This window comes from Scardinius erythrophthalmus, assembly GCF_964197995.2.
Source record: "Scardinius erythrophthalmus genome assembly, chromosome: 4".
Taxonomy (NCBI): Eukaryota; Metazoa; Chordata; class Actinopteri; order Cypriniformes; family Leuciscidae; genus Scardinius; species Scardinius erythrophthalmus.
Window position 1 is genome coordinate 36812897 of NC_138224.1, and position 12348 is coordinate 36825244.

Genomic DNA, 12348 nt, shown 5'->3' on the forward strand with positions numbered 1-12348 from the left:
ATATAAAGTTACTTAATTGATACAGGATCTGTTAAGGGGTAAAAAAAAAAAAAAAAAAATTATATATATATATATATATATATATATATATATATATATATATATATATATATATATATATATATATATATATATATATATATATACAGTGAGGAAAATAAGTATTTGAACACCCTGCTATTTTGCAAGTTCTCCCACTTGAAAATCATGGAGGGGTCTGAAATTGTCATCATAGGTGCATGTCCACTGTGAGAGACATAATCTAAAAAAGAAAAATCCAGAAATCACAATATATGATTTTTTAACTATTTATTTGTATGATACAGCTGCAAATAAGTATTTGAACACCTGTCTATCAGCTAGAATTCTGACCCTCAAAGACCTGTTAGTCTGCCGTTAAAATGTCCACCTCCACTCCATTTATTATCCTAAATTAGATGCACCTGTTTGAGGTCGTTAGCTGCATAAAGACACCTGTCCACCCCATACAATCAGTAAGAATCCAACTACTAACATGGCCAAGACTAAAGAACTGTCCAAAGACACTAGAGACAAAATTGTACACCTCCACAAGGCTGGAAAGGGCTACGGGGAAATTGCCAAGCAGCTTGGTGAAAAAAGGTCCACTGTTGGAGCAATCATTAGAAAATGGAAGAAGCTTAAAGGGGTCATATAATGGTACATGCACTTTTACAAGTTGATTGTACTGAAATGTGTGTTGGCAGTGCCTGTACACAACCATCATAAAATGATAAAAATCCATCCAGTGGTTTTTTTTAATCTCCTTATGTTTGACCCTCTCTGAAATCAAGCCGTTCGACCGTGTGACGTCACACGGTCGGACGCCCCTCCCACGATTGTGATTGACAGCTGCAGCGTTTCAACACAGACCCGCCCTCACTCGTGAGCGAGCTGTCAATCATAGTCCGCGCGTCATTGTTGATACCCTCACTGGAGCGCTGTCTATGAGCAGAATGGCGTCTGCGATTGTTCTTCGGTGTAACAAGGAACACAGCAGTCATTTTGATGTTCCTAAATCCGAACAGTTGAAGATGCAGTGGCTGAGTTTTGTTTTTGAAGGGATATGCCCAAAGGATTGACGCGGGGATTCCCTCACGGGGATTCCCCACGATCGTCTTCGCTTTCCTGTTTGCTGAATCATTTCACACCAGACAGCTTTACAAACGAGAAAAAACGGATCGGTACCAACGTGTTCCTGCTGAACCTCCAGAAGTGAGTGTGATGTTTTATTAACCTTTATATTAATATTTATATTAATCTTTGCAAATTTGCAAACCTTGCTGCACGCTTCATGATGAATGCATCTAAGGTTTACACTCAGGTACATTACGGCATGTTTTCTATGTACGACGTTCTCAATATAATTCATAATCCCACGTTAATGAACAACGCGTGGTTATTGTGTTAGAAACTGTGTACGCACAGAACAGAGGGGCGGGGTGAGCAAAGCTCATTATCATTTAAAGACACATGCACTGAAACGGCGTGCTGAAAACAGAGCTGTTTTTGACCAGGTGAAATTAGTGTTTTCTTACAATACTAATGAGAATTTTTAATTAAAGTATATTACAAACTTTTAATTTAGACCCTAAAGAATCATATTAGCTTGTACAAAAATGGCATTATATGACCCCTTTAACATGACTGTCAATCTCCCTCGGACTGGGGCTCCATGCAAGATCTCATCTCGTGGGGTCTCAATGATCCTAAGAAAGGTGAGAAATCAGCCCAGAACTACATGGGAGGAGCTGGTCAATGACCTGAAAAGAGCTGGGACCACCGTTTCCAAGGTTACTGTTGGTAATACACTAAGACGTCATGGTTTGAAATCATGCATGGCACGGAAGGTTCCCCTGCTTAAACCAGCACATGTCAAGGCCCGTCTTAAGTTTGCCAATGACCATTTGGATGATCCAGAGGAGTCATTGGAGAAAGTCATGTGGTCAGATGAGACCAAAATAGAACTTTTTGGTCATAATTCCACTAAACGTGTTTGGAGGAAGAAGAATGATGAGTACCATCCCAAGAACACCATCCCTACTGTGAAGCATGGGGGTGGTAGCATCATGCTTTGGGGGTGTTTTTCTGCACATGGGACAGGGCGACTGCACTGTATTAAGGAGAGGATGAATTTTTCAGGTTTATATGACTGCAGGTTTGGTTTCTGACATGGGCCATGAGGCAGGTTGTGCTTTTGCGTTGTTAATGTAACTTTATATTTAGGCTCGATATGTAACTTAACATTCAGGCTAAATGTATATTTAACACTTACAAAACATTACCAATTGTAAAATGAAGCTTAATCGGAAGAATCTGAAGAGTTTTTATACTGAATTTAGTAAAAAAAAAAAGTTTATTTTTACGTTCTATGATTAAATCATTTTTACGAGAGCAAATCTTGAAAATCCTGGTCAAGTTGTCCACTGTAACATCGTCCTCCCTGAGAACTGCGGCCAGAGAGCCTCTTTTTAACGTGTATGTACCAGTGGTAGACATCGTGCTAGACTTTGCAGGAACATTAAACGGCGCCAATTTGGGCATCTACACAATCTGCTGAGTCTACGTCACATCCGTTTAGAACCAGCAGCCACACTTGTTGGTTTTTATTTTTATCTCAATATTTATTTGTTCTATTTTATATCCTGTATGTTGTAATTTTATAATCAACAGCATATCAGATTGTAAAGTAACATTTATTTTATAGAACATGTTGGGGGGGGGGGGATTAAACTAGATTAACTATATTAAACTAGATTTAACTAGATTAAACCCAGAATAATTTGAGAAGAAAGTAAAATTTACATACAAAAATTAACATAGGATTTAGCAATAAAGATATCTTTGGACTTTTGCACATCAACAAGGAATGATAATTTGCATTACTGAAAAAGCTATGTAGAAAACTGAATTTAGGAGAAAACTGTAAACATTTTTAAAGTAAATTAATTAATTTGATGCACTTTGAGAGTTCGAAAATAAGAGCTTCAATCCATGTTCAGTCTGCAAAAAAAAAAAAAAAAAAAAAAAAAAATCCAAAAAGGGTCTAGAACTGCCCCTGGTCAGAATGTGTTCTTCCTCATGCTACACCCCTCCACTAAATTTTCTGGCCTCCCACGAGTGGTATAGGTCAATGTCTAGTATTAAACCGATCATGATTTACAGCTCAGATAATGTTAATCAAAATAACATCTGTAAAAAATTTAACAGCCTAATTTTTATATGGTGAAATTTCGACTGTTTGATTTATTAAAATTAACCCTTGCTCTTCCACAGTAGCATACATATTAATAACAACAGTAAACACATACGCCTATATATAGCACCTCAATCCCACTGAATAACAATTAACTAACAGTGGTTTTAGTGTAAATGCACAAAAGCTAGATTTATCACAAAATACTGTAATTATATTACATTTATCCTACATTTAATACATGTCTCCATTAATAATATAATAAAATTAGATATATCGTACATTTCTGTCGCAATACCAAGCAGTTTGAGTTACAGTAAAATAAATCTATCGAAAATTATTCTGACTGTATCGTTACGCGCTTTAAATGACTAGTGCATTTAATCCATAATGCGATTCTTCTCTTTCCTTCCCAAAATTTAAGACCAAATTTAAGTCTTAAAGCTGCCGTCGGCAATTTTTTTTGATCATATTCAGTGAAATCGACACTATAATCCGACAGAACAACATAAATAAATTGGTTTTAGAAAAAAACCCGAGCTTCTAACTCCACCTGGAGCATGTTATTTGTTTTGCAAAAATCCACCGCTCCCGTCTCATCGGGTCCAATCAGCGCAGGGGGGTGTGAGATCTGACTGTCAATCACAGGCCGTGCACACGCCACAGATCCCCTCTCCCTCGCGCAGACGCGCACATTACAATATCACATCATGCACACGACACGCCTGAAGTTCGCCTGAAGATTGTACGAAGCGTGATGGCGGAGAGAAAATCTACTAACAAGCTTCCAATTCCTCGGTTATTGCTATCTATGGATAGATTAGTCAGGGCAGCCTACCTCCGAGTCCATGGTGTTGATCGATGCTGAAGAGACGGACGCGTTCACAGAAAATCAGGTACACATGCACTGACGATGGGCGGGTGCTCGTTGGTAGTCGGGGAGGGGCATGAGAGTTGTAAACATTCAAAATTTTGGCTAAGTCCACTCAATCTGCCAGACTTGCCGACTGCAGCTTTAATTTATAATTAAGACTTTTCTTAGACTAATTAAGGTATGTAATACTTTTTATGGCCTTAAATCTTGTTGTTATTTAAAATAACAACACTTGTTTATTTAACAATAACCTTCCTAAATTCTGGACCTTTGGCAGTATGGGCTGGGTCGTTCGAACCACCCGACCCCCCTGGCTACGGGCATGATATAGGAGGGTGCATAAAATGCGGTGGTTCTATATTTGTTGACTCCTACTGTGTATCAGTCTCACTAATTTATGTTTAATTGGCGTGTTATTTATACACATAAATTACTTGTTACATGCATGTTATATGCAAACAACTCTTGTTTAAGATTAGTGGTGTTGGTATGGGGGGGAAAAGTGTTCAGTATGCACGCCACAAAGTGCAGTTGAAGCTGCATTCTTCAGGACTCGTGGGATTGTATAAAATAATGGAAATTGCTAAATAATCTAACCCTAGATTTGTTTTATATCCTTTAGAAATGCGTGCACAAACCCGCAACCTCATGCCTCATCCCACAATAGCATGCCTTCACTCGCCCTTAAAAGGTTAATTTTAATTAGCATAATATGTATTATACATTGTGTCTTTATTTACAAACCCGGTTGAAGTCAGTGATGAACATGCATCTCCGTTTGGAGAGCCTCCAGCAGCTAAATTTCGGGAAAACACTAACAGTGCCCTCTAGTGGCTCTTGTTCAGGTGTCAATAGAATGAATTCAAAACGCCTATTAATTTTTTTTCGACTGCTTATTACACACCAAATCTTTATTTGTCACACAATTTCTGAAACCCGACACTCAAACTCCAGAATCACACACCAAATCTGCAAAACCATACACTTATTCTCAGTTTTTTTTTATTTCATAATAAACACTTTTGGCAAAAAAAACCCCACACAATTCTATATGTAACACAAAAATCTATCAGGAAGTATCTTGATTTCCTTTTTCAAACACAACCAATCAAAAAGCCACATTCATTAGTGCCTCACACTAACTCCTCACCTGTGCAAACCTTCATTGCTTTACACAATCCAATCATGGCTTTAGAATATGGAATATATAGGCTTTGGAATAATCACCTTTTTCAAAATTATGTTTGGTTTATATAGTATAACACTATCTTAAAAAATCAAACCCAGACTCTATCATTAGAAAGGTAGAAATGTTACAAATGTTTAAGATGGTTGAGAAGATTTTTAAGAAGTGGTTCAAACAGAATCCGACTGAATGAACCATGTGTGAGCCAAATTATTGTAAAGTGTTTAGTTATGCAAAAGCTATCTGAGATGTTTTGCCACTTGTCACAACATAGATGTGTGAATTATGTGTAGTGTTTTGACAAAATGAGCCTTGTTTTTAAAATCTCTGCCTAAGGAATCCAAAAAAAACAACGTAAAAATCTTACTGTTCAAAAACTGTACATAAGAGATGTGTCATAAAAGAAGAGCTTAACATTTAAATAACTGTGATATGTCAAAAAAATACAATATTATGGCAAAGGTGTTTGCAACACAAGACAAATGTTTGTTTTTGAGATGTGTTTGTTATTTTGAATGCAGTGCTTCATTTTGCAAAAGATGTGAGGCATTTTGCATTTTGTGCATGCAATTCTTGAATTGTGTGTAAAGTTTGGAAATAAAGAGGCAAAGTTTTGAAAATGTAAGCAGATGATAAAAAAGTAAAAATGAGATTGATGAAATACTTTTAATTTGAAAATTTTAAACGATGCCCCGCCTCTCACGTCTCGAGCCTCTTGCTTTCTATGTGTATTGATAGTGATGTGCTGGGAAAACAGGCAGGAACGTTTTGCTTTGCGAGTTATCCATCGTGTGTTGGTAAACGGCGTGTGCTATGATCTGCTTTGCCGATTGCGAAACGTGATTGGCAAACGGTTTGCCAGAATATACCTTGACCTTGATGTAGGCAAGTCATACTCTTCACACATTTGTCTACCAGGAAATTCAATGAGAAAATCACACTGACCACTACACGTACAACCACCATAACACCAATACACAATAAAATTACAATACCTACTACTGATGACACAATAACTCCTCCGCGCACCCTACACACAGTAACAGCAGACATCAACGGTGCAGCAATCACCATTAAGAAACAGTGCCCTTAATGCCATACCTGTCACGGTTCATGAATTCACTGTTTTCTTCGTGTCTCGTGTATTTGTTGTTACGTGTGTGAGTGGGCGTGACTGCTTGTTCCTGCTGATCAGCGCGCCAGCTGATCTCATTCCCCGTACCAGCTGCTGCCAATTCACTCACCTATAAAGACTCATCACACTCTCCTCTCTTTGTCAGATCGTTGTTTGGTGTCCTCAGTGTGTGTCATCGTGTGCCGTCTCCAGTCCTGTTCCTGATTCAATTTTCCTGTTCGGTGTCTTCGTGGTGTTCGTCTCGTCTCGTCTCGTCTGGATGTTCACTGTCACTGGATTCACCGTCACCTGTCTTCACCAGCACGCTGACCATCTAGTCCCTGCGCCACCAGCCCACCCGAGTTCCTGTATATTTTTGTGTCTTTTGACCCCTCAATAAAGAGTTACTTGCATCATTGTGTCACAGGTCGGGGTGGGCCGAGCCAGACTGCGCCCACCCCTGGAGACCGGGTACCGCCTCGAGGAGAGTGTCAAGGGACCAGACGGAGACAGAGGATAAAGCAATAACAATTTCTTTATTCAGTTAAAAGCAGGTAAATTTGAAAAGTCCTAATTAAAATCTCTTCTTTCGCCAGAAGCAATTCGATGGGCCCCTGGACCGGGGCGGGATGGACGGTCGTGGACACCCTGCGGCTCGTCGGAGAGGAATCAGAGGATGGACGCACACCACTCAGGTAAGCCACTGGGTAAGTACTCTTTACAAGGCTCTCAAGGACGTCTAGGCTACACCGACCCCATTCAGACTGGAACCAGGTAGGTATTCGCAGTGAGGATGGAACGAATGCCGGAGACTGCCCAGAGGTAAGTACCCAGAGGACGGGGATCCTCGACTCAGACGGATCACAAGGACGCAGGGGGCGAGCGGGCCGGGCCAGGAGGAGACCATGAACAGCAGAACAACACTTTAATCGAGACACGTGCCGTAGTTACTCTCCTTCCTTCTGAACAGTAGCAATGCTTTGCGGCACGGGCACAGAGGGCCACCCGGCAAGAGAACACTTCACTTTGGCTGTGCCCTGCAACGATACGACAGGGTTCAATGGTTCAACAAGATGCGACGTTCAACAGTGATACCTTCTCTCCTTCTGAACAGACGGAGGCTTCCAGTGGGGACAGGTGGGGACCACCAGGCGAAGAAGATGCTTTGAGGGAGGCACTCCACTTGACTGCACACTGTAACCAGGTAACAGGATTTAACTTCCCAACAGCATATGGAACGTTCAATTGAAATACCTTCTCTCTTCTGAACAGGGCAGAGGCTTTCCGTGGAGACAGGTGGGGACCACCAAGCGGAGAAGATGCTTTGAGGGAGACACTCCCCTTGACTGCACACTGTAACCAGTAGGGCTGTACTCAACCAAAGAAAATCTTGGTCGACTTAAGTCCTGAAATTTTCGACTAAAAATCGACTAAAATCGACTAAAAATGACGTTAGAAAAAAAAAACGTTAAATTAATTAGATGTGCACTGTGCGCAGTACTTGGTAGCCTTGTTGTCCGCCTAAATGAATTATAAATAAACAAACAACTAGTAGGCTATTTGCAGTATATTAAATCGTTTTTGACCTAATTATTTTGCACTGAAATGAGTCTGACACTTGAGTCTGTCAGCTCTGACAGCGCTGCATCACCTGCGCAATATCATAGCTTATGATTTCCGAAAATAGTACTATGTTGTCAACTAGTGATATCATCACAAGAACTGTTGAGGAATATACAACATAATTTAGACAATTATTTTTGTCATATGTTATAATAATAAGTTATTATTAGTCAGACACTATCATTTCACCGTGCATGTCCACCGAGCGAGGCTGATGAGCTTAACGTTAGCTTCGCAGCTGAGACACGAATAGACTATTAACTTAAAGCTTTTACTCTTAATAAACACAAAAGGCACGTCCACTTTAATAAAAAAATAATATTTATTAAACAAACCAGATCAAGAGCAGAAACGAAATAAAGTGCATAACTGAAAAATAAAGCATCCTAGGCTCAAAACTAACAACCAACAGCACAGCGCAATTGCGCATTAGGCTCCAAATAAAAAATAAAAAAGTTAGGTTATCACACTAAAACATTGAAATATGCAAATTCTGATATGTTCATAGATTACTCAAAACAGACAGGGCAAGCTAACGCAGACAAGTGAGCTTACCACTTTTACAGTAGATGATATGTCATGTTTGTCGTCAAGCTGTGGAAAACTGTTGCTTGCAAACTTTGCATTCGACCTTTTTCCTGTTATCAATTTTAACAAAATGCTGCCACACTGTCGATATCTTTGTTGTTGACATGTTAGAAGAGGACTGACTATTAAACGCTCTCACAATTAAATAAATAATATTCAGCATCAAACCTACTACGCTCGACGCTCTCTCTTGGGTTGGACTAATCCAAAAAAGGTGAAAACAAGGGGGGTGTTTTGAAGACAGACTGTTACAGTGAAACAAGGGTATTCTGAAAACACCCCCATTAGCAGTTAGTGCTTTCCACCTGATGAAATGAGCGCGCCTCAGCGCGGCAAAACTGATGAAATAAACGCGGCAGAAAATCGACCAATCAGAATTTTGGTCGAACCAGAACGTATCGACCAACTAATCGACTAATCGACTAGGACAGTACAGCCCTAGTAACCAGGTAACAGGATTTAACTTCCCAACAGCATATGGAACCTTCAATTGAAATACCTTCTCTCTTCTGAACAGGGCGGAGGCTTTCACTAGGGCATGCGGGGACCACCAGGCGGAGGGGACACTTGAGCGGGACACTCCACTTCGGCTGTGCACTGTAACCAGGTAACAGGGTTTAACCATTCAACAGCGTATCAAACGTTCATTTCAAATACCTCTTCCTTTTCCGAACAGGACAGCGACTTTCGATAAGGTCGTGTGGAGACCACCAGACAGGAAGGATGCTTTAAGCAAGATGCTCCAATTCAGCGATGCGCTGTAACAATGCAACGTGGGTTTGACCATTCAGCAGTAATGAAACATTCAGCTGTAATACCTTCTCTCGTTCCCACCAGACAGCGGCTTTCAATAAGGACGTGTGGAGACCACCAGACAGGAAGGATGCTTTAAGCAAGATGCTCCAATTCAGCGATGCGCTGCAACAATGTAACAGGAATCAATGGATCAGCAGCATTAACAGAGCGAGGCTGTCTCGAATGGTAAGTTGGGCGCTTACTGTGACAAACCCTGTTCAGGAACAGCGGGTGAAAGACTATAGAGGAGAGTGCACAGCAGACTATTAATACTTCTCCACACGATAAACTTCACTCCATAACACAAACCGTGTGAATCGTCACTTCAGGCACTGCATTCCACTCGCACACCGTGCATTCGGGCCAGCACTCACCCACCCACCGGTCTTTCTCCCACCAGATCGACTCTCGATTCTCACACGGGCTCAACTTCTCCCAGAGACAGTCAACGGATGTAGTAATCGTCACATTCAGTGCAGGGAGAACAAAGGTTGGAGACAGATCATTAATTCACTCGGTGTAATACTTCCCTCGTGCCACACGCTTTCCAGACTCTCCACACCACTTCAGTGTCAGTGCATATAAACAACGGATCAAATACTCATCACTTTGCGTCTTTCCCACTGTTGACGATATCCCCTGGATTTTCATTGACAACTTCACTCTCTCATTTCCATTTCCCGGCTTCAATCTTCACCCTGCTTCACAGCCCAGCCTCAATATAAACAGCCCGCCGACAAACACAGTATCTCACGGGAGGAGAACCACTCACGGGAGGAGAACCACGCTGACCGTCGTCTTCTTCTTCTTCTTCTTGTGTTTAATGGCGGTTGGCAAACCATTTAACGGTGCATTACCGCCACCAACTGGACTGGAGTGTGGAACGAGAGATTAAGCAAAAAAAAAATAAAAAATAATAATAATAATAAAAAAAATTTTTTTTAAAAAATTCCTTATTAGACTCAGATTCTTTTAATTAATTCAGTTTCTTTAAGAAACCTAATTATATAACAGTATATCTGACCTGCTGTTTTCCCCAAGAGACCTGACAATGAGACGTCATGATGTTTTGCCTTCCGTAGTGACTGAAAGAGGTGCTCCCTATTAATATTGTATTTCCTACACTGAAGAAGAACATGTTCCACTGTTTCTGGTTGATTACAATATGTACATTTCCCAGTTGGGTGCTTACCTATTTTATACAATGAAAGGTTTAGACCTGTATGACCTATTCTCAAACGAGTTATTAAACTTTCTTCCCTCCGTTTCCAGCCCACCATCCTCCCAGCACCAACCTGTCTCTGTACATTATATAAATGCCTTCCAGTTTCACTGTTATCCCAATACCCCTGCCAAACAGACTGTGCATACTTCCTGATAATTGATTTGGCTTCTTCTTTATTTAATGGGGTTTTTAAGTCTACATGTTTAGTTTTGAGTGATCCTTTGGCCAGCATATCCACCTTCTCATTCCCCTCCACACCGACATGAGCAGGAACCCAAAGAAAGCATGTGGATAGACCCTTTAGCTCCATCCTGTATAACATAAGGAATATGTCATTGATGATATTGGATCTAAATAATGATTTACCAGATTTAATACTCATAAGTGCAGACAAACTATCAGATGCAATAACAGTATTATTTGTTTCCCTCTCTTCTATCCACTGCAGGGCCAATAATATTGCAATCAATTCTGTGGTATATACTGACACATGATCCGATATTCTTTTCTTAATATATAACTCACTTGCTGGGATGTAAACTGCTGCACCTGCACGCCCTGTATCAGGATCTTTGGAACCATCTGTGAATATAAACATGGAATTTGCAAAATGCAAATCAAAATAATTCTGTACTATTCTGCTTTCAGGAAGTTTCTTTGACATATCCTTCAATTCCTGCTGTATGTCTAGGTCTACACGTGGTGTTGAGAATAACCAGGGAGGAATTGAAGACTGTATCACTGTAGAGCTGTAATCTAATTGTCTTAATCCTATGACTTCTGCCTTTGCATCACCAATCCACCCAAAACTTATGAAATTTGTCTTATTGTGTTCCCAGCAATCTATTAAAAGACTCTTGGCAGGATGAGACTCACAATGCCCCTGGATATTTACCCAATATGCCATCATTAATTTTACTCGCCTGATTCCTAACGGCATTTCTCCCATTTCAACCTGCATTGCTGATACAGGAGAAGTTTTAAAAGACCCAATACAAATTCTCAAAGCCTGAGCTTGTATTACATCAAACTTTTTAAGATTTGATTCTGCTGCTGACATGTACGCAATACATCCATAGTCAAAAACCGACCTCATTAATGCCCAGTATATATTTTGTAGGGCTACTCTACTTGCTCCCCACTCTTGTCCTGACAAACAGCGAAGTATATTTATGACCTTTTTACATTTATTTTTGACTTTGTCTAAATGAGTATTCCATGTGAGCTTCTCATCGAACCAAACTCCAAGAAATCTAACTGTCTTAACTAGCTCAAGTGGTTGTTCATACAACTTCATGGAAATCGGCGTGACTTTATGCCTCCTTGAAAAGCAAATCACCTTTGTTTTTTCTACAGACAATTTGAATCCCCATTTGTTTGCCCATTTTTCCACATCAACTATTGCAGCTTGCATTTTCTTACTGACATGCAATACATTACGGCCTCTTACCCACAGAGCCCCATCATCTGCGTACAAGGATTTCCCTACGCTTTGTTCAAGCTGAGAGAAGATATCATTTATCATTATGTTGAATAGCAGTGGGCTACACACACTACCTTGCGGAGTGCCATTCTCCACCTTATATACACTGGAGTATTCTGAGCCAACTCTTACTTGGATTTCCCTGTCAAACAAAAAGTTCATAACCCAATTATATGTTCTACCTCCAATACCCAATGACTTCAACTTAATAAGTAATCCTTCCTTCCAGAGCATATCATATGCTTT